The sequence below is a fragment of the Canis lupus genome, chromosome 5 (assembly GCF_011100685.1).
Source record: "Canis lupus familiaris isolate Mischka breed German Shepherd chromosome 5, alternate assembly UU_Cfam_GSD_1.0, whole genome shotgun sequence".
Lineage (NCBI taxonomy): Eukaryota > Metazoa > Chordata > Mammalia > Carnivora > Canidae > Canis > Canis lupus.
Window position 1 is genome coordinate 73,505,642 of NC_049226.1, and position 24,094 is coordinate 73,529,735.

The window sequence follows — 24,094 nt, forward strand, 5'->3', positions numbered from 1 at the left end:
CCTCATTAACATGGATGGAGGGCGGCAGGAAGTTCTCCACTAGAAAGGGAAGTTTTACAAGTTTTAAAATTATTTCCATGCTACCGCTTTGAAAATTAAAAAAAAAAAAAAAAGAAGAAGAAGAAAATGGAATCTTTGGCTTTGAAATTTCATGACAAGATCAAAGACTATAATGCACATAGATTTTTCAAGGAATACATTATTAATAACAGAAGCAAACACATAACTCATCAATAGCATGGTCAAGAAATGATAAGGTAAGTACATGGTTCCGAGGCTCCCGTGCATAACCCCGCGCAGGGCAGGGACCTGGGCTCCCTCCCTGAGATCTGTGCACCGGGGCGTTGCACACACCCCAAGCACTTCCTGCCTGGTGCTGTAATGGTGGGACTGTTCAGGGCAGACAGAAGAAAAGGGGGAGAAAAAAAAAACAAACAGTTTAATTAGCCCCATGTGACAAGATGCCTTTCGTATGTGCTACCCTATTTTTTTCTATTCAGGTGAAACTTAGGTATGATAACATTTACCATTTTAAAGTGTACAATTCAGTGACAGTACATTTACAACGTTGTGCAACCACCACCTCTATCCAGCTTCAGAACATTTTCATCACCCCAGAAGGGAACCCTGGACCCCAGGAGCAGTCAAGTCCCTGCATCCCGACCCTGACAACCACCCTTCTGCATTCTGTCTCTGGATTTGCCTGTTTGGATATTTTATATAAATGGAATCATACAAGAGGTGACCTTTGGTGCCTAATGCACTAGACCCTTTCATTTAAAAAATAAATAACGGCCATAAATGCAACTCTGATCCTAAAGACCAGTTCCTCAAAAAGAAAAGAAAAAAAAAAACAGGAAACACAGAATACTTTTAAAAATATAAATTGATTACACTACTGGCGCCCTCTGATGATGAATATTATTTACCAAAGAGCTTTTAGAAGGGGGAACTTATTACCAAAACAGGTTGTACAAGTGGAAAATATTAATACATTCCTGAGAAGCATGCTAAATTAAGAGATTATAGGTCCATACAGTTATTAGTGAAAATGCACATTATTCAGGGATATTGTCCCAACCATTGAGCGTGGGTCATTGGCTAAAACAGATGAATCTTTACCAAATTTTCCCTCAGGGCCACTTAGGGAAAAGGCAGGATAGGCTGAGTGGTCTGTATGTCTAGGACAGTAGGATTTCCAACCCAGATTATTCACCCACTTTAGAAGTGAGAATTTTTATAATTCTATTTCTCCTTTCCCTGGTTTCCTTATTGAAGGTCCAATAACATGTTCCCAAATCAGAATGGAGGGCACAGTGTCCCTATGTCCCACAAAGGGCCTGAATGGGGACCTGTACAGAAATGAAAGGGAGGGAGTAGCCCTTGCCAGACCTCTAGGAAATGAGGCCTCTCCAGGGAGATTGGGATGGGGGCATAGTGAAATGGGGCAGTACTGCCCTATTTACAAAGAGAGGGGGAAATGCAGACAGATCTGGGTTTGAATCTTGCTTTTGCTTCTGCCATGGCCTCTAAAACACAACTTTATCATCTAGAAAATGGACATGGCCATCAAAATTAAAATGAGATATGGGCATCGAGTAGGCACTCAATAAATTCTAGCCACTTGGCACTGTTGTTCCTATGCACTCTTGGTCATGGTGCTCAGTGCGGACTGTAAGATCATGGGCATGGACATTGCACTATGCTTTCCTCTTTCCCTCATTCCTCTCTCCCTTCCTTCTTTCCTTCCTTCCTTTCAATGCCATTTAGTGCTGGATACGCCAGTGAAGCTAAGCAGAGATTCTATAAGGATTCCCTATGCCACCTCTGTCCCAGACGGGGCGGTGAGAGCCGTTCCCAGGCCCTGACCAGTGCTCTGACGCCGGTGTGCTCTGATCAGCTTCGTCTACTCCACGACAGGTTCTGATCTTCCGAGCAAACAGCTGAGATTTCAATTCTATGGGACGGGGAGCATGGCAGCTCCAGCACCATTACACACAGGACATAACTGTGCTGAGGTCCAAAGGTCCTCAGTGGGAAATCAGGGAGTTCCACTCAACCTTTTCTTATCATCCAGTTGACTGTCTGCAAACAGGGCCCCATTATAAAACACTCCTTTAAACTCTTTACTTGAGCATAAACCTTAACTAACCTAACACATGGCCGCCCTGGGGCGAAATAAGCGTGAGAACTGGCCGAGTTTTATGGGTCAGGGTGAGAACTGCATAACAAGATTCTACAACCGCAGAATCAAACAAGATTTGCTGAGAACCTACTATGTACCAGGTTAATAAAATGTGTCCTGGCCCTTTATCTCCTTAGCCCTTCTCATTGTTGGCTCCTAGGCATCCTGCCAAGCCTTACCCCACTCAAAACAAAACAAATGACCAGTCACCTATATTTATGAATAGTGACAGCTGCTCAGTATGTCTGGACAATGTTGGGTAGCTTCTTCTTTTATGAATTTAAAGAACAATTACGCTGCAGAGCAGAGAGGAATCTCCAGTCATGTGTAAATCTGCTGTTAGACACCTTGTTTTTCAACGGTTATCCTTTTTAGCCAGCCTGGCATTTCATCAAGCATCATAGAGGCATTTCCTCAATTAGGCTTTCCCACGGATGGACACCGCCTCCCCATACCTGCCAGGGCACCCCACTCATGTGCACTGCACTTGAGATACCCACTGCATTCTAAAAAGCAGGCCAGCCTCAAACGCAAGATTCCTCAGTGCCGCGTATTCTTTTCTTTCATGTTTTCCTTCTGGCACGGCGAGACCAAATCTGTTGCTGTGAACGCAGAATTGCAGTGGGATATGGATTTGACACGAAGCAAATACCTCCCCTTGGCAAAGGCAAATAAAACAAAAGTTCAACGCGCCTCAAAGCCAGGGTGCATAAATGTCACTGCGCCTGCAAAGAGGGGCGATCAGAGGACACTTATGAAATCACGGTTCTCCCGGGGTGGTGGGGAAAGGTTACCCCGTTGTGCTCCGACGAGGGTTGAGGGGGTGGGGGTGGGGGGTGCCCAGGAGACACAGCGGGGACCACGGGGCGGGACCCCGGGAAGCGGCGCAGCTCGGATGCTCTCCGCGAGCACGCCTGGCCCACCCGCCGCCGCCCAGCTTCTCGGAGCTAATCAAGGGAAACGTAACTAGTCCAGGCAGCGGGACGAGTTTACAGCAACTGACAGTAACTATAACATACGCCAGTTTGTATTAAGATGTTATTGCACCTTACCAGTTCTAATCACCAATTATGACTCTATTACTCCCGCTTGGCAGTTCATCTGCTCCTGCCTCCGCTAAGGGCGACTTGGAGACGGACCTCTGATCTCCCCGGTTCCACTTCAGTGGGCACTCAGCACGGCGGCTGTCATCTGCAGACACTGAAGAGGTAAGGCATTGCTTTTGCTGAGATAACTGTACCTGACCTTACAACAATTTACTAAGGAAATACCTGCTTAATAGCAGTGTGAGTGCAGTTTCCTTTATGCTCACAACGGCACTGCAAATTAGCGACAACAGGATAAATCTATGGCCGGCTCACTAGACACTTCATTAAATCACTGTTCTCTTGCCTTGTAGCGCGCTAATAGAATCACAGCCCTCGTTAGCTACTGAATAAAAGATCAATCACAGACTTTGAAAGCTCTTGCTACCAGCTTCCAGAGGAAACAAGGAAAGGAAAAAAAAAAAAGGAGAGCGAGAGAGGGAGAGAGAGAGCGAGCGAGCAAGAGAGATATTTAGGATCATCGCTGAGATTCTGAATGGCCTCGCTGCAAGTTACTTAAATTACCTTTTCCACGACTGACTCCAACTGCAATACTCAAAGGAACTTGTTAAGCCTGCTTTCAAGAGCAGCACTCTAATATATGACTGCTAGACCCTGGTCAAAAGTTCATAATGTGCATATGTAAAAAGGTACTAAATTGCCTGAGGGCTAAAACCAGAGGAGTTTAATTGTAGCAAAATGCTGAAAATGGTCTGTTGAGGGTCCTTCTATTGGGATACTGCTGGGTCTGGCTGATTGAAGTATAGAACATAAAAGCCTTGCAACAATATTTCCTTAAATGCTGGGGAAACTGCCAGCCGTTGGTATTGCATGAATGTTGTGGTTGAAGAAAAACATTTTCCTCCCCTAAAATAAATAGAGTATTAAGAACTGCTCCAGCCCATAATTCTAAAGCATGATGGAAAAAGGGAGGGCTCAATGATAATAAATAAGTATAATTCATAGGGCATGTCCAATCTCCTCCAAGTGTATTTTTACATGGGGCACAGTGAAGGTATTCAGGCATGACCTGCAAGGGTTTTGGGGGCGGCAATTGGCTCTGATTTTGAAAACAGCTTTGCGCTGCTCCTGGCTGCCTTGCTGGTCTCTGGGTTAGACGTACCCAAGTGGGGAACCTTGCAAAAGGCCCCGTTTGGCTTGTCTTTATTTCTTCTTTCATTAAATCAGATCTCGAGTTCCAGCTACCCACACATTTGGCTTGTGTGGATGGGGTTTCTCAACCCAGAATTCCCTACCTTCTCCAGGTACACTCCCACATTTTCCCCCTTTCTGGCCTTCCTAATTAGTTCCTCATTTGGATAAGTGACAATATGAGTTCAGCACATGATGACTCAGATGCTAGGAGGGCCTATGTTAAATATAGGACACCCAGGAGAAGCTAGAATTTGCTAGGTGGGCTCTTGGATTTATTACGAGTGTGTGTGAAAGGTACAGTTTTCATGGATAGTGAAATGCCCATGTGCCATTTTAATCAGGTTTTAAAATATATATCAAACATGGAATTCCACACATTATGTTGTTGCACCAAACTCACATGAGGGCAACAGATTAATGACTGGATGGTCTGACAAATACCAACACCACACCAGTGAAGCTCGAAACTTGAGCCGCAGCATGAGTTACATCTGTGCCTAGAATTTGACAAATGTGATTAGCAATATTCATATCCTCAGTGATATCTGCAATCAGCATTATTCTCCAAGAAAATTACTTTGCAAACTTGCAGGGTGATGCAAGTGATATTTCCTAATATGAAAGAGCAGACCAAAAACTCAAAGCACCCATTTAATATTGGATATTGCATTGCTCAAGGACCCCTCCACCTCATAGGTCCAACCCTCAAAGGTCACCTGGATCGATTCAGAATACACAGCCTTTCATACTCTAAAAGGGGTCAAATCTACTCTCTAGTTCTTCAAAGGCAAGGACGTAGCGGGTCATTGGACGTGCCCGCCATATGCTGTGCTAGTTTTTTTCCTCTAGCAAAGTGCAAATCCGAGTTATTCAGGCCTATGTTCTACACAAGGAGCAGGGAATTTCCCAATAGTTAGTCCGCACAACCTCTGGTCTGTTCTCCATAAGCGCTGGAGAAATCTGTGCCCCTGAAGCACTAATATTTGAGGAGGAAAGAAGAGCAAGGTGGGCTCTTGAGCAGTAAACAACTAAGAAGATGATACAGCACAAGCTGCCTCCACAGCCTTCAGGAATGTCAGGACTGGACCCATCCTTACCATGTGCCACTGTCTCATTCCCGAGCATAGGTTCCCAAACCACAGAGGAGCAGCTCAGCTCCTCTGGCAGCAATGCCATGCTTCATCCATGGTGCAGGTCCCAGAAACCACACTCAGCCCTGGGGTTATGGCTGGAGCCTGCAGAAGCCTTGGTATGCTCTAGGGTACATCTCGGGGAAGCAGTGAGATGCAGTGGGGAGGGCACCCACATCAGATGCTCAGCTCTGCCCCTTACTGGCCCTATGACTGAGGCAAGGTACGCAAGGCCTCTGCTTCCTCATCTCTAAAATGGGCATGATAGCCTATAATTCAAAGGGTCCTGTGGGAGGTAAAGTAATTGGAATGACCTATAAACCACACCTGGCCCATTGCCTGGCACTTAGCAAAATGCTTCTTCTACCCTCTTGTCCCTCCCATGTAATCCTGAAAACAATCTAAAGGGTGCTCAAATGAGAATACTATAGATAGGACCGTCCTAAAATATATGGCTGCAGATTTCAATATGATTGCAATGAAAAACACTGTGGACTCTCTGGGGATCACTGTGTTCCAAGAAGGACTTTATCTGATATTGTCGCCCACACTTAAGTGGCAGCTCAAATATGTGAACAGACGAGACTTATTATAAGCTGAGTGTGCATTTAGATACACGCTTTTAAGCTGATCACCCAGAATCCACAGAAAAGTGCGAACCTGATATTCGTGACTCCTTGCTTCCATCCTCAGCCAGCTTCTTAAAGATAAACCCAAGACTGGGAAGGCTACCTTGGGAATTTGTGGGCCGCTTTCACTTTCCCAGGTTAGTAACTGACGCGGCATTTCCATTTCCGTTTGCTCCAAGTGCACCCCATCCGCACTCCCATCCCCGCCTCCCATGTGAAAAGAAAATAATTCAAACAAAATGTCACAATGAATGTGCAAAGGCACCGCAGAGAGGCCAAAGTTACAGGGTCAGAGTGACATCCAGGAGAATGATGGCACTTGGTTTAAATCTCACTGAAAATGCTATCGTTTTCAGTAAAAGTGTGTGCTAAAATATCCTAAAAATAATAATAATAAACTATCCCTGATTTTAAAACCATCAGCAAAATCCCTGTCACCCACAGATGGAGCTGCTGTGTAGACTGGGTTTTATAGACACTAGAGAAACACAGCCTGCTGCAGGGTTACCTTCCTGGGAAGCCACACAGCCTGACTTTATGAATATTCTGTGTCATTTCCATACTCGGGGGTCCCTGTGTTTAACTCATCGCGTGAGCCTGGTGTCCTACAAGCCAGTGGTTTCCAGCTGAGCAAGTTAAGGCAGCAACTACACTTGATTAATTCAGAGAGAGAGAGGAGAGAAATCCAAAGTGTATATTTAGTACTTTTCCAGGAGAAAATTACTTTGGATTTGCATAAAGAGAAACAATTAGGTATTTCTCTTTCAAAATACTTTTTAAAAATTTGGCTTTCTTGAATATCCTGGACCGTAAATATCTACGAAACTATGTGTACAGGGCAGAGAGATGTCTAGTATGATGCAGAACCTACCTATGAAATTCCAACCTCTACCACCCCCCCCACCCCAACACAGATCCCTATAGGGCTTTAGTACCAACCATAATTAGAGGCACAGGAGTTGTGGCTTTTTGTCCTAAATAGCCAGAAATTACTGAAACTTTCAAAGTGAAATAGCTTCTAGAACTTAACAGTGACGATCTCTATAGGCATCAAAGCCACACCCAAGTTACTACGCAGCTAAATTTGGGGTCAAATAATTAACAAGAAAGGCAAAATCAGGGTAAGCCAATCAAAGACGATTCCGAGATATTCTGAAATTGGTTTAGAGAAGCCCTGCTGTGAACTAATAGGACTGGGAGAGCCATTCACTATTCTGTTATGTACTATGTATTGGGACTCTAAAGTTGAAATCTTGCAATTTTTCATTTGTAACATCAAGAAGGCCTTCGGCACGGGGAGGGGGGTGTCGAATCTGGCTGGCTCAGTTAGAAGAACATGGGACTCAAGCCCCATGTTGGTAGAGATTACTAAAAAAAAAAAAAAAAAACCAAAGGGCTTAACTCCCAAGCCACTTTCGAAATATCCAGTTAGGCAAGAAATATGCATCCATTCAAAATACTGGAAATGCCACGTCAGTTAAAATGTGAAATAGGTGAGAGTCTCATAGTGCCGTGAATACTCTGTCAGCATGAACTTGAAACGGTCTTCACATTTCAGAGCTCGGTTTCTTGATCTCTAAACTAACGGGATCAGCCTATATAATCTCCAGGGCTACGTCAGGACTGTGGCCACTTGAGACTACCAAAGGGAGCCTTAGTTCATCCAACTATGCCAGGTGCTTGTGGATCAGTTCTTCCAAAGTCATCTGCTGGCCTCCACTTAGAAACTGCAATCCATTAGTTTACTAATATTATCCCTCTATGTTATAATTAATAGTAGCAACTAGCCTGGGAAAACTTCAAGCAGTCCTGTAAGTGAAGTCAATTAAATACCCAGATGACACGGGGAATGGAAATTGTTGGAAATAAAGGGTTTTATTTCTTCCCCTGGCCCAAGGAGGATGTACTAATCATTCTGTTGTTTTGCCCCCTAGCCACACACAAGTAAAATGTAGCGCCACCTATCAGCAGCTTCCAGGACTCGCATGACTTTATAGATGGATTCCTGTGTGTGTGTACACTTTCAAATGTCAGATTGTCTTCCTTGTATATTAATGCAAAAAAATAAGGTAGCATATTCTGTTTATTTTCCAAATGTTGCATAATAATATAATTTAAAATTTATATATATAATATATATACGGGATGAAATTAATAAACATTTAGGTCAAACAATGCTGTATCAACAAAACAAAACGATCCATTGACAGGGAATGGGGAAAGGTAGAGGATAAACACTGAGACAGTCTGCAGGCCAAGTTCAACCAGAGCAAGCTGAGCACCCTTCATCCCCGGGGGGATTCCTAAGTTTCCTCATCTGACCTTCAGGTGACCTCCTGCATGGAGAGTCAAGAAAGTTCCCGGGTCCAGCAGAAGCTGCTAGGGTCACGTTTCTTTTATACATACCTTCTGTGATCCTCATGAATATTGTAAAAGCAGAGAGTCTCATATAGGAAGGGCTACTACAATTTCCCAAAAGAAAGCTTAGCATGGGGTGCGGCCAGGGGGGTGGAGGGTGGGGGTGGAGAAATAATTGTTAATTTAAAAGAAAGAAAGAAAAAAGGAGTTTTTGTATTTCTAGCCACTACCTTTGGTTGAATTCACCTTTACTCGCTCAGGACAAATGTGTAAGTCATGAAGTGACACCTGCACAGTGAAGCTCTGTACGCTAAGACCTGTAATTAGTCATTACTTTGAAAGAACCAAGAGAGCAAGTAGCAAATCTGGACTGAATGAGACAAATTTTTGCTCTTTTATTCAAAGTGGTGAAATGGCATATCTGCAAGAGAGCTTTTGCTACTCCCGGATAATCCTGCTTCAGAAGAGCCGTCATCTGAGAACTGAGGAAGGCCTTGGAAAGGCCTCTAATGAGTACAGCAGTAACGAAATGAACAAAAAGGAAGCAGACAGACACACACACCATCGCAGAGAACACTACCAGTCAGTCTGAACATATGCCAACTCCCCTAAGTGTGCAGCAGATTAGAATCGTAGGATGGGCACACACGGCATGACATTTCAACATCGAATAAACCATCCTGCCAGTGGCATTGCTTAAGAAAACGCTTGCAGAAATGTTGCCAGCCCACAAGGGGATGTGCATCTTCTCTGTTCATAATGCAAACAGCTCTTTATAAGGATGATCAGTCAATGCTCTGTGTGCTAATTTGATAGCTCCGTCATCAGATGGCATTGCAAATTTCATTACGTATTTTAAATCATGTTAACATGGTTTGTTAATGTTGGTATTCACTAAAAGGCCACAGCTATTTAAATAATGAATAGGCATGATAATTTTTATACATATTATGGAAGTGACACATGTGGATATTCTAAATACTCTTTTCTTAGAATCTGTCCTACATCATTCATTAGGTGTCATCACTAAAAAGATATATCAAGATGTTTCTGAGACACCACAGATTCACAATTCTAATAGTTATTTATAGAGATAAACAACATACCTATCTGAAGGAAAAATACTTTGAATTATGTTAAAATACAGTCCCATGTCACCTTTATCCGGTATCCCTAAGGCAAGAATTTAACGCTACTGCTTTAGAAAAGAGAAGACAAGACAGTATTTCGTTACGCACTAAACAAAACTTAAATGTCAGATATCTTCCTTTACTTGTTTGTTTGTGCATGCGTGCACATGTAGGCATATCAACAAATCCATCCACAAATGTATATACCCCCTATATATTCCTGCCCCTCTATCTCCCATGTTCAGTGAATGGATCAAAAGCTCTTTCTCCTTCTACTTCTGCAACATTTATCTCCTGGCCCCTAATACAACTTCACAAAATTTCCAAAAGGCCAACCTTTCAGCCTACCTATTGGTCTCTATGCTAAAAAAAACCCTCTTCTCCCCAACTCACTTTCTTGCTGCCATAAAAATGGTCTCTCCAAACCCCAGACACAACCCGGAGCCAAGGGTTTGGAGATTGAGTGCTTGAGTCCATTGGAAATAGCTCGAATCTCCACAATACTGCCTACTAGTTAAATGGCCTCGAGCAGGGTATTTATCCTGAAAAGTTTCCTCAGTAATAACATGGAATACTACTCTTAATGTGAGAAATATAAGGTGCACAGCACAAACTGTGGAAGACAGCAACCGTTCAATAATTTTATGTCATTCCCCTCATCACTATTATCTTATTGCCACCATCATGAATCTTATTAGGAGATTATAAGATCCCAAATCCTCAACTAGGCCCTCAGTGGCCTTTTTTTTGCCTTCACTTCTTGCACGGCTCATCACAAGTCCATGTGCATTAATGGACCCTTTGCTATAACAGTGACAATATTTTAATTTAAAATTAGAAATTTTCTCGTGATTATCTGCATTAATTTTGATTTTTTTAAATATTGCATTAAATATTGTTTATCTTGATTGCTGAGTTTTTCTCAGCACATCCTTAATATTGTCACTAGTCTTGGCCCCACCACTACTGCAGAGTCTACCTGAAATATTCCGTTTGTTTACATGTTCACCTCCCACATATCCTTCAAGGCTCTGTAAGAATGTCATCTCCATTCCGCAATTTTATGTGACTACTCTTTTATCAACCCCCAAAGGAGAAACACTATAGGACCAGTGGTGCCCATGTCTCCTCACCCCAACGTTCTTGACATCTCTTCCCTGTTTAACATAAGTGCCCATAGGCCAAGGATAAAGAGTTGCTCACTTTTGCATTTTCTAACCCCCAAGGCAGCACATGAGGCACTCAATGAACATTTGTCAGGTGGGAGCAGATCAAATAGTTCTAGAGTGGCAATTTTTGAAGGACAGATTGCTATTTAGTGGGTGGTAAAACTGGGTCACAATCAGCACTTTAAAAAATGAAATACAACCAAGATGAAAACAATAGACAACACTGCTCATAGCTAGGAGGACTGTTCCATAAAATGTTTGTTTCAAACACACATACACACACACACACACACACACGATTCACAAAGATACACATAAGTGCATAAGCTTAAGGAACCATGTGTTGGGGTGTGACATAGAACACTTTGGTGGTAATCAAAAAGTTTGGGGACGCCTGGGTGTCTCAGTGGTTGAGTCTTCCTTTGCCTCAGGGCGTGAACCCGGGTCCTAGGATTGAGTCTCGCATCAGGCTCCCCGCAGGGACCTGCTTCTCCTTCTACCTATGTCTCTGCCTTTCTCTCTGTGTCACTCATGAATAAATAAAATCTTTTAAAAAAGAGAGAGAGAGAGTTTGAAATATACTGTTCTGGACCAACAATAGGACGTCTTGACTCATCCTTTACTACCTGCTCGACCACAACAATAGAAAGGGTAAGCGGTTCAAAGTTTTTCAACTCTTTGGAAGTTTGTAAAAGAATCAGATTAACAACATCCTCAGAGATCAACCCTGGGTAACTGAGAAACCCTAGGATATCGGAAAAGACTGGCAGAGGAATTTCTTCGGTATTAGCTAAGAAATGAATCCTGGTCTTTCATCAAATAAATAACACATATTTTTGGCAGAAATAACCATCACAGAAACTTGGTGACCAAAATTGCACATGGTAAAACTGAGATTCACCCAACCTAAAAGTGTGGTTTGGTTGGAGTAACTGATTCAAAGGAAAGCTCATGAGATAAAAGCTGTAAAATTTGGTGTGCACAGAAAATAGTGACGAAATCTTCACTGTACAATATACTTGGGGAAGGGAAAAAGGTCCTGCTCAAAAGAATTTCAGTAAAATAAATTTTTTAAAGAACAGCTTAACTATCTTTGTATCAAGTTTAAAAACTTGATCAAGGTATTTAATTGACTTAATGGAATTCACCCTGTATTAGACTCCCATGAAAGAAATTGATCAGTGTTAACATAGTTCTGATTAAAATGTTTTATTCATAAACAGAGTTTTAAAAAAAAGCTTCGATCAAAAGAGCAGGCTGAAATAGCTGGTTTTATCTTCCCTTATCCCCAAGCAGACCTTTTCAGGGTGCATGCCTATCTACGTGATGTAACGAACCCATTCATTGAGTACTTATTGTCTGCAAGTGTCCATGTACACTGGGATTGCTAGCTCTTGTCATCTTTATAAACCATTTTATATGAATTAAATATAAAATAAATAATTTTTTCACAAAGATCTATTAAAGATATAAATAGCTAACTGGAAAACAATAATGGGCATAGAAGAAAAAGAGTAGTTGAGAAATAGAAAAAGACCAAAAAAGAAGTAAATATATGCTTATTAGGTCCTTGAAGAATTGTGATTATATGCATACACATATATGAACACAGGCATATCTAATTAAAAGGTTTACTCTCTGGGCACCTGGAGTATTGCGTGACAGCAAACAGTATCTAGTATCATGTTAATCACATGAGGACAAAAAAGTGGAAACAGAAGTGAAAGCTTCCCAAAATCCCAAAGATAGGATGGTCTTATTAAAAAATCCATTTTGTCAAAAGGTGTTGCATCGTCTCTTGCGTTGGGTGTGGATGACTCAGAAATATGCCTCAAAGTGCAGACCAAGATAAAGTTGCCTTTGGTCTGATGTTATTAACAGATTTAAGGGGATATGCCTGTACTTCAACCTAAATCGCTTCATTAATTCATATTTGACCTGCTTCCAAAATTGGGATTTAAGGTGGCTAAAAAAGAAAGAAAAAGCATAGAATAAGGGGAACAAAATGTAGAGCCGCTAAAAACCAGAGGAAGTCGACATGTTCACCATTAGCATAAATATGGTTTGAAGTCACAAAATTGGACCAGAGCTCCAGCAATATGTTATTATTTCATTACCAAGCGGAAGATATAATGGTAGTTCCTTGGGGGTTCTCCTTGGGAATCAGAGTGAGAGGGCATTTCTAACATGCAGAGGCAGAGCTTCACATGTTTTATGGTCAAATAATAGACAACATCCCCGACAAGAGCTTCTTGTGTAGCCTTAGAAATCAGTAAGACCTCTTCCTCCATTTCAAAAGAAAAAAGAAACTTGAGGTCCAGAGATGTGGTGTGATTTATCCATGATTATAGAGGTTCCCATCAAGAAGGGTGGAAACTGGGTGCCTGGTGTCTCTGCCGTCAAAGCCCAGGCATGGCCTCTGTACTAGCATCATGATACATTCTTCTTCCAAGAAACACATGCACATGCTCTTCTCCTATCCACCTAATACTGTTGGCTGTGGACAGCAGGAAATAAAGGAGTGGACACATAAAAGGTACTTAGAACAGGTGAATCCTGATAAAGGTGAGCTATGGTTTTTGTTGTTATTGGGCTTTGTCCCCTAGGCTCATAGAACACACACTCATTTGAGGAAAACTCACAGTGAATCGCCCATACTATAATGAATACATTTCAAATCTTAACATTGCATTGTAACATAGAGGCATATCAGTGGTAGAGATGGCAAAGGTCAGCTTAATTTATTTTCTTTTTTATTTTTTTAATTTGGCTTTGGATGAAAAAGGCCTCCACCCTGGATTTAAATACGAATCCCACAGAGCCTTGAGCCTGGCAGTGAGACAAAAATGACACTGAAAGTTGTGGTACTCCAGCTTAAGATTGAGAGGAAAGCAAACTACAACAGAGAAAAGACCCAGGTCCAGGATAAAGGAATTTGGTATGTTCCCCGACGTTTAATGCACAAGAAATACGCCAGCTCGGTCCTAATGGTTTTAACAGAGAACAAAAGGAGAAGAAATCTATATTATTTTCATGACTGGATACATTCCAGAATCTAATTCTTTTGAAATACGTTATATGTCTTTTCTTTTCTTTTTTTTTTCTTTTAAACATCTTCTTAATGCCTTCTTTATAGGAAATGTGCTCAGAGTTAACCCTGAGATTTTGAACACACTAATTTCATTATGTGGTCTTTTATGGTTATACAGTCAACAAAGAGACAAACGACACATAGCACACACAAAAGCCAACAAGACATGTTATGCTCCCAGGAGGAAAAACAGACTTATTGCATTCACCTGCCGAGGAATATTAAAATATCAAAAATAATTTTTAAGTTCCCAGATTTTACAGTTTTTTTTTCTCTTCTAAAGAGTGAGAATACTAAGAAAACATTATGCAGGTCTCAGTAGTTGATATACAGTATTTTTTTTGGATCTGGCGAATATACTTTTTATAACTTTTCTGTGAAAGGAGGGACCTTCTAGCTCAGATTACTTGGACACTCTTACTGTTTATTCTTCCCTTTTTTGAGCAGTCAGAAGAGATTTCTCTCAGTACTTCAAATAAATAAGATATCCAGCTGAACAAACACCATACATTCCCGTGGATTACTTTGGCTTCTTAAAGAATATTTCACTTTCTTTTTTCGAAATGTAAATGATTAAAGAGACCTCATCATATGAAAACTCAAAGATGAAATGTTTCAAGTGGTGCAGATTCTATAGAAGGTGGTATGTGGAGAAACAAAAGCCCCAGCTCAGTGAAAAAGCTTGGTATTTCACAGGGGAAATTAGAATATTCCTAAATAAGATACTTTATTTATTATACATTTTAAAGGAGAGGTTTTACAACATGAACACATTCAAGATCAATGTGTTCAACATTTAAAATCAATCTCTATAATATTTTCTGAAAACAGTAAAATAAAACTGTTTTCCTCCTTACATTCCTACTAAAAAAAAAAAAAAAAAAATCCAAAACCCAAACAAGAAATCCTGAAGACTATATACATAGTCTGGAATAAGAATAATATTCTACATGGGTTTGGAAATGACTGCTGAGCCTTATCTAGCTTTATGGCTTAAAATAATAAATAAATAAATATAAAATAAGTCCAGGGTCTTTGGCCAATTTTTGAAACTCAAACAAAACTCGGCAATTCGTGTTTCTTTAGAAAGAAAATTTGGGCCATCGATTAACATGGTCCCCTCTACTAAAGCAGCAAGAAAATAAATATTTGACTTTAGGAAACATAATCCACACGTTACTTTATTCTTTTCATAAGCTTTCTTATTAAAGGTCTAAATCTTATCTCCCATCATGAGGGAGAAATGCATAAATATATAAGAAAACAAAAATGGGTACATTTAGTACCGCTCTCAGCCCAGAAAGAGAGAAAAAGACAGGAACACAGAAAGAACTCAAACTGGAGAACAGCAAGGCAAAAACATCAACGTGTGGTTAACACACGCGATGGCATGAGGCCAAAAAATATCAAAGTCTGTGAGTACATCTCCCACCATATAAGCCTCTCAAAAGGCAATGGAAAAAAAACCAACGAAACTAAACTTGGAATGTGCTCCCTGCCTCCCAGTCTCCGGCCACTGTGACATCCTCCCCCTGTGAATGTGGGTCACACCCAGTGACTCACTACTAGCAAACAGAATGGGCAAAAGTAGCAAGATGTCACTTCCATGGTCAAGTGGCAAAGGGCTGTCCCTTCACACTGCTGGTAGGCTATCTCCTCCCTGGCTTCCATACTCTGATAAAGCAAGCTGCCACACTGGGGAGGCCCATGCAGTGAGGGGAACCAGAGAGGAACCAAAGTGCCCAATCCATTAGGTCACGGGGAGCTGAATCCTGCCAACAAGCACATGACCTTAGAAGTGGACCCTTCTCCAGCTGAGCCTTGCTTGAGATGCATACAGCCCAGCTCGTGTTGCGAGTACAGCCTGGGAGCTGACCAGAAGCAGAGGGCCCAGGGAAGCCATGCCCGGGGATCCAGACCTACAGAAATTGGAACGTAAGTAGATGGGGTGTCATATTTATAAAAGGGCATAGGCTGAAATAGGTGCTTGAGAGAAGAAAAGAAATTCTTTATGCCAGGTCAGCATACACCTGATTCAAACCCTGAATCCCTTCATTCAGCTTCCCTCTGCTCTGGCGAGTCTAAAATACCCCTTCCTTAGTCAGTGGTGATAGTTGATGGTGGTGCGTTTGTTTTTCATGGTTTCAGAATTAAAAGTATGAATCAACATTAGTATACCTTTCTTATTTCATTTTAAATCATACTGTTCTCTAAAATCCATAACCCATGGGACAACTGATTTGGTCAACGGACTCAATTTACAGAGGCCTAGAGAGGATGAGCGACTTGCTCAGAGACACACAATGGTTTGACTACAGCAAACCCTAAAATTAAATTCAGTGAGACAAGACATAAAGGTGTAAACTAGGGGTCTGGAGCCTGGCACTGAGTAACTTTGCACATGACATGAAAACTTCAACTCATTTTCAACATGTTTGTTTCTTAGTGTCATAAGAAGGGGTGGGGGCTGGGATGCCTGGGTGACTCAGTGGGTTGAGTGCCTCCCTTAGGCCCAGGGCATGATCCTCCCAGGATCGAGTCCCACATCGGGTTCCCTGCAGGGAGCCTGCTTCTCCCTCTGCTTGTGTCTCTGCCTCTCTCTGTGTCTCTCATGAATAAATAAATAAAATCTTACTAAAAAAAAAAAAAAAGAAGAAGAAGAAGAAGAAGGGGCAGGGGCAGGTGTGGGTTTCAGTTTCTGAACAACCCAGGTTGCCAGATTCATGTCCTCTTTATTACTGCTAAACACACACATCACTGCCCACCTTGTGAGGGACGACCAAGGTGTCTGATGACTTATGCAAACATCACTGTCCGCAGAAGACACAGTGCAGTGGCAATGCAAGTGCCTGGCATCTGTCTCCTCGCGCTGGTCTCCAATGCCTACGCGGCGCTCCTGCCAAAAACCACTGGAAAGAAGCATGAAATTGGAGAAAAGGAAACTGAGAGGATAGGATCAAAAGCGGCACCAAGGACTTAAAAGCAATAAAAGAGCTAGCACGGGAGTGGGGACAAGGCCGCACATGACCAAAACGCCAGCAGGAACACAGGAGAAAGGAAGGCGAGATAAAACTAAGGGGATTTCAAATCTTGGCTAAATGTTCATTAAATAATTTGTCACACATATTAAGGCCAGATAGTCACTTTTTACCCTCTCGGGTGCTCATTCAGGAACAAAGGCCTAAACAGACTTAAAACGCTGAAAAGCAAGGCAGGGAAAATGCCACGATGAGAGGCTACAGCCTCATGGAGCCACGTGTATTTCGCTTCCCTTTGTCTTTAACAAGAAAGGGCCGATCTTCCCTTAAAGCTAAGGTGTACATGGTAGCTTCAAACAGACAGTCGGGGAGCACCTGAGTGGCTCTGTCGGTTGGGCATCCAACTCTTGATTTGGGCTTGGGTCACGATCTTGGGGTTGTTGGGTCCAGCCCCGAGTCGGGCTGGGCACTCAGTGCGGAGTCTGCTTGAGATTCTCTCTCTCTCTCTCTCTCTCTCTCTCTCCTTCTGCTCTTCCCACAACTCCTGTGTGCTGTCTCTCAAACACAAAAAAATAAAATCCTCTAAATAAATAAATAAAATAAAATATTAGTTTAAAAAAAAAACAAAAAACAAGGGAAAAACACAGACAGCCAGGAGCCTGCATTGTGCCCCATGGAAACCCGCTGAGTCGTAGCTGCTATTCTGCACGTTACTTGGGCTGGTGTGTGGTGTCTCTATGCTCAATGGTTGCAAGAGACCTTCAGTGACAGATCCAGAGCCATCACTGGGAGAACGGGCATTGACTCATTGGGAAGAGAAGCAACCTCTTGCTGGCCTGAAAACATAATGATGACAGTAGCAATGACAAAAACAGCCACAGTAGTAAATATTTATTGAGCACCTAGCATGTTCTGCATGCTATATACTCATGATCTTTAATTCTCAAGACGTGTCAGTAATAACAGTAATACCAGTTAATGTTTGTTGAGCATCAAGCCCATTCTAGATGCTATGCATTCCTCAGCTCCTTTAATTCTCAACACAAGCCCATGAGGTAGGTATAACATCCCAGTATGACACATGAATACTAACCGGGTTATGAAATGTGCCCCGGAGGTAGCATGGGATGGAGCCTGCCCTGTCTTCCCTGAGCCTTGTGGTTCTCTCCTTACAGTTTTCCCCCATATGCACTCCCCTAGCAGATCCCTTATTAGATATTTGCTCAGGAGTCTGAGAGGGCCTGGGTTCTGGTCCCAGTTCTCCTCTGTACTAGCTGTGGGATGCCAGCCGGGCCCTGGGCCTCATCCGCTTCCTCATCTGCACATTCTGAACTGCAGTGCCCTGCCCACCTCAGACGAGTGATAAGGGATGCCTTAACGGCTGTCATTCATTAAGCACCTAATCGCCTTTCATTTATTCATTTACAAATATTTACTGAGCATTTACTTTATGGACCAGGGATACAGTAACGTTAATGCAAATACAGGACTTTCAAGAGGGGGAGAAAAGCATTACATACAAAAACCACACACATTATTTTTTCTAAGCTGTGTCTGTGTTCAGTATCATGGAGGAGAAATTCTGGGATTCCTTCCTTCGTTCATTCGACATGTGTTTATGGGGTGCTATTACGCGCCAGATGGTACCAGGAGCATCAGCTCTTAGGAGAGCATATAAAGGAGGGTCCAGTCCAGATTTTGATCTGATGCTTCCTTGGTGTGTAATGTTTGGATTGGGTCTTGAAGGATGTGTAAAAAATAACTAAAAGTGGAGGGAAAGAAGGGTTTTAGGCTAAAGGACAATATGCTTACCATTGTGGAGAAGGAAGGAGAATGGGGCTGCAAGTAGCTTGAATTCAGTGAAGCTGGTTTCATGGAAGGGGACCAGACAATGCCCGGTGCCTTCCATTCAATTCTAAATTGCTTTCACAATGACCCCATAAAATAGACAACATTCCCACTTGACAGATGAGAGAACTGTATGCATGCTTATTCAATAGAGTCTGCTCAAAAGCCACTACCCCACCCTTTTCCCTTGCCACCAGATCACACTACCCACCCATGAGATACAAAATGCCAGAAATGCACTTTCCCAACCTCCCTTGCACTTAGGGAATGGACAAGGGACTCAATCCCAGCCAGTGGGATCTGAAGCAAAGTGGGCTACAGAGTACGGTTCTGAGACAGGATGTTCTCTTCCTTGATAAAGAAGGGAAATATGCAAGGAGGCGGGTCCCATCCCTCCCATCCTACCTTTAGACCTCATCACAGAGGATGCAATCAACGGTTGGCACTACTGCAGCCACCTTATAAGCATGAGGGAAAAGCTAAGACAATCACCAAGGAACTGTCTTTACAGCAGCCAAACATACCCCTGGCAGCACCTGGGTTTCTGGATATATGAGAAAAACAAACCTCTATTATTCCAAACACTTTTAACTGTATGTTAATAACTCACAGCCCAAAACATGAAAACGGACATAGAATAATGAGCCTCACAGAGACGGAAGCATTTCAAAATTCTATAACTAAAAAAGGTAGAAATGTTGAGTTTTGAATACAGGCCTAATGATCCTAGATCCTTTGCTCTTTTTCAGTTTGCCATATCCCTTGGACTCTGAATTGAGCAAACACTGTTAATTTTAAAGCTCTGGACAGAATCAGAGGTGACTAATAAAACCAATGCCAAAGATAATCCTGGAAAGTAAGAAGAACGTGTAAGGTAGCAGGGATGTGACCTAGGCAGGAAAAGTATGGCCACCAGGTCCTCCTGTGGGGTTCTGCAGGAAAGGTCAAGTGCAACCCAACCACAGTGGGGTCTTAGAAGTCTCGTCTTCTCACATATCTGGACTGGCAAGAGCAGGGCAGCCAGAGAATTCAACCCTCACTCGGGAGTCCCAAAATATTTAGATTAGTGAAGAATATGCTGAAATTTATACACTGAAAACTGTGTCTCCTCCTCCCAACACAGAAAAAGGAAAAAGGCCCCTGCGTTCTGCTCCAGTAAAGACTCGAACGGGGGTTTTGTCCTTGATAGTATCTAGAGTGTAGTCAGCTGCAGGTATTTAAAGGTGGCGGTGGGGAGAAGTATTTTTCTAAAACACTAATTTAAAGAACAAATCAACATCTATTATCTCCTTCATTATGTTTTAAATTATACAACTATAAATCACCCTGCAGCGGGTTATTCAAGGGCAGAATTACTCAGCTTGGCTTTCGCGAAGGTTAGAAGAATGACATCTTGTGCTTTTTTTCTAGTTATAATTTATAACTTTGCAACAGAACCGGCGTTGCAGGTCCATCCATTAGCAGAGTAGCTGCACATCTGTTAAAACTCAACACAACGACTGGCTTTACACGGCTGCAGGAAACATAATTCAATCATTCCAGAAGTTCTACAAACTCAAGCCGTTTTTTAATGTAAAATGATTTGAAAACGCAGTTCCCTAAAACATCTGCTAAGCTCTTGCTACCCTAACACATGATATTCTTTCTACTGTTACCTGCCAACATAAATATTTGGTCGCACAAAACACCCTAAGAGGCCACGTGACAGCGTTCGGCTTCAAATTTACATACCGATCCGCAAAGGGCTGGCTTGGACCTAGGAATGCTAGCTCAGATGTTGTTTACCAGAACTGAAAGTTTGGGGGGGCTGGGGGGGGATGGAGGAGGCTGAGGGTTAAGTTCATGAAGGTACTTTCAAACATCTGAAAAAGGAAACCTAACCGCACCAGGAGAGATATACACGGTGGGGGCCGCTGTGGTGCCTCTGACACAGCAAGTGCACTTGGGAGGAGACGCTGAAGGGTCTGCAGGCAGGTATGACACTCTCCTGGGCAAACTGGGTACGATCTCTGTGCTTTTTAAGCACAAAAGGAGGGCAATAGTTCTAATATTTGAACTAACACAGCAGAACCGCTGTGAGGAATAAAGAAGGCATCTACACCGAGGCATAAAGCATCACGATGTCTAGCCTCATGCACCAAGTCGCACCATGCCTGGGGGTACGGCAGGAATCTAAAGGCCCCACACATAGCAACAATCACCAGTACCCAAAATTACCCTTGAAAATCTCGACTATCACCAGATCTGGTTTTGTGAATTAAGTTACTTGGAGAAATACCTATGTATGGATACTTTATATATATTTATGATGTATATTCAAATATACATAGGCAAAATGTAATTTTTTGAGTATTTTAATAGCATAAAAGAAAGTAGAAAGACATGATAGATGTGACTTCACTAACGGAAAGCTCCCACCAAACTTTAGTTTCCCTTAAGATATTTCAAAAGCAGCTAAAGAATTCTGCGTATTTTTTAAACAGTATTTAAGGACAGTCTTATTCTTGGGGTGTCGGGCTGGCTGGTTTCGTAGGTAGAGCATGCAACTCTTGATCTCAGGATTGTGAGTTCAAGCACAACATTGAGGGTAAAGCTTACTTTTAAGAAATCCTATTCCCATTTGTATGTATTGTTTTATTTTTGCATAAATCAGAGGGAAGGGAGACAAACGCTTCCCCCGCAGACTCCTCATCCACCTGTCCTGACCTCCAGACCTCAAGGGGATGAGGTGCCAAAGACACAGATTTACCAGTAGGGATCGCTGTGCTAAGATTAATCCCTGTGAATTTCTCATTAGTGATTATTATACTGCAGGCGGCCAAAATGGAAAAATTAATTAATTTCAAAGTGATAATGCATTTACAGCAACAATTAGAAATGTATAACTGTAAAAGGGCAACATTTAAAAGACAGATTACATTTAATAAAGTTGCACAAGAACATCCAATTGTAAAATTACTGATCTGCAACAATATTCCTTAAAGAGGCACTTAAAATAGCCTGACTCCATGAAGGGTGACCTAATTACTGTAACTAAAATCACCGTAGTCACAGCAAGTCACAGCAAATAAAACAGGGACATTGATATTAGAATACTGTTGTTTAATACTTCAGGGAGCCAGCTCTGGTGGAGAAGCAAAAGCAGAGCCTCCAAGCTCAAGGCTGGGCTGTGCTGCTTTATTCCTTGACCTTGTGCAATGGGATGTGTACTCCACAACACTCATGTCAAGGGAGACACTTCTGGAGTAAAACACGGATGGAGCCATGATGCACAGACAGCCACTGGTCATGAGGACACTGTATACATGCTAAGCTTCTTCATGAGCATTTAGGAAGCCAGCTTTCACATGGGGTGAGAATGGAATGCAACTATATAGCTTATGTCCAAAAATAAATTTGTGTTAAAAAGGCAGAAGTGCAGGGCACTGGGTGGCTCAGTCGGTTAAGCATCTGCCTTTGCTCTGGTTGTGATCCTGGGGTCCTGGGATCAAGCCTCACATCAGGATCCCTGATCAGCAGGGAGTCTGCTTCTCCCTCTCCCTCTGCCTGGGGCTCCCCCTGCTTGTATTCTCTCTCTGTCAAGTAGACACATTATTTAAAAAAAAAAAAAAAAAGTAGAAGTGCATCTCTGTCCATGAGACAAGTATCTTATCATGATGGAAGCAATGTCAAGCCACGTACAGAAGGATAAAACACCAGATCGACTTTCCCAGTAAGCCCAGTCTGTCCCACCAGTGACATAGACTCATCCCAGGTTCCAGGTCATGCTCATGCCTCTCCCACATATGCAGAGTCCAAAATGTTTATGAACTAGAAATGACTGTCTATGAGCTTGACAAGTTGGTTCCATTCCACCGTTTTATAAACCAAATCATAGAACGCTGATGGCTAGGAATACCACCAAATACCTAAGTATATGAAGATATTATTAGAAATTTCCTACAAGTCTAAACCTACGTACATATTTCACAGTCTTCATAATCTATATGCTTATCTAAAAAAGTGCATGTGTGGCTGATAAAAGATGCTGTTTTTTAGTTACCTGGGGACAAGGACATGGAAAGTTCATTCTACTATGGCTTCCTGGAGGACCAGAAGTACAGGCTGAAGACCAGGCTCTCTTCATCTGGACACCCTTCCTACTTTGTCAATAACCTTCTCTTTGGGCCTCTGGGGACAGAGACAGAGGTCCATCCAAATACCACCGCCAGACTCCCAGTTTACAGACTCCTTTAGTTGTGACCCTTATATGCAACACAAAAAAATGACATTTGGGAGAATAATCCTCTCCAAAGGTACTATAACGACAAGAATAACAACCACCATAATAGGAATACTACACATCTCCTACACAGACACCATGCTCAGCACATTATTTAACTGTGCCTTCCAATCTGGCAACCATTAGGTACATGCAACTATTTAAAGTCTAAATGAATTATAAATATAAATTAATTAAAGTAAAATCAAATTTAAAATTCAGTTTCCTAGTGTATTAGCCACTTTTCAAGGGCTCCATAGTCATATATGGTAGGTAGATCCCATGCTGGTAAGTCAGATTAAAGTCTCAACAGAAATTCTATACTCATTATTATAAATGTCATATCCGTTATGGTCAATCCCCACATCAACCATACCACAATGTTAGTTGTGAGGAATCAGGCTAGGACTGGTTAAGTGCCTTACCGTTGTACGTGGGAACAACCACTAGAGGAGACAAACTGTAATCAGAGGCATAGGATCATTCCCCCAGGATAATGAGTTCACCTTGTGATACTTGTAGGGGTCAAAATGTGTTTGGGCCTTTCTGAGGGTTAGATATTAAGTTAGTTAACTGGAATTGTACTAGAATGCACTATTTCACAGTGTTTTTAGAGCCCTCTGGTTTCGAAAAATACCATACCGAATATATCGTGTAAAATAGGCATTGTTCACTTAAAAGACTTTCTATTAAAATGTTTCATGGAAGAAGTTTCTAGATATGGCTGTTATACAACCATTAAAAATGTAAAAACTTCCTTTGTGAACCTTTCCAAATCTAACCACAGAAGTGTGATTCATCCCAAAGGATTCACCTTTGGGAGGTAAAGGATAAAATGCACTTCCAACCAACAAAAGATTCTCCAGGTGAGATTAGAACATCAACTATAAGATTCTCAGTGGAAACAAAGGAATCACATCTGATAATTCAGTGGTCACAAATCCATGTTTTTCACCTGCTGACCTGAAACACCATTATCAAATACCATGCTTTCTGCATAAGACTAATAAAACAATTGCATCAAAAGAAAGCAAACCATTTCCATCAAAACTTCCAGCTATTCTTAATGCAATAC

At 42.0% G+C, this 24,094-nt stretch overlaps 1 protein-coding gene and 1 long non-coding RNA gene across 11 annotated transcripts in view; one reads left to right on the plus strand and one right to left on the minus strand.

Annotated features, from left to right (window-relative positions):
- Window positions 1-24,094, minus strand: part of WWOX (WW domain containing oxidoreductase) — a 952,562-nt gene that overhangs the window by 648,021 nt on the left and 280,447 nt on the right. The window lies entirely within an intron of this gene.
- LOC111096027 lies at window positions 3,068-11,427 on the plus strand. Of its 2 annotated transcripts, XR_005360076.1 has the most exons (4): window positions 3,068-3,189; window positions 3,282-3,393; window positions 8,119-8,253; window positions 8,948-11,427. It is a non-coding gene; the product is annotated as an uncharacterized LOC111096027 (long non-coding RNA). The 2 variants fall into 2 exon arrangements; XR_005360075.1 differs by lacking the exons at window positions 8,119-8,253; window positions 8,948-11,427 and adding an exon at window positions 3,585-8,086.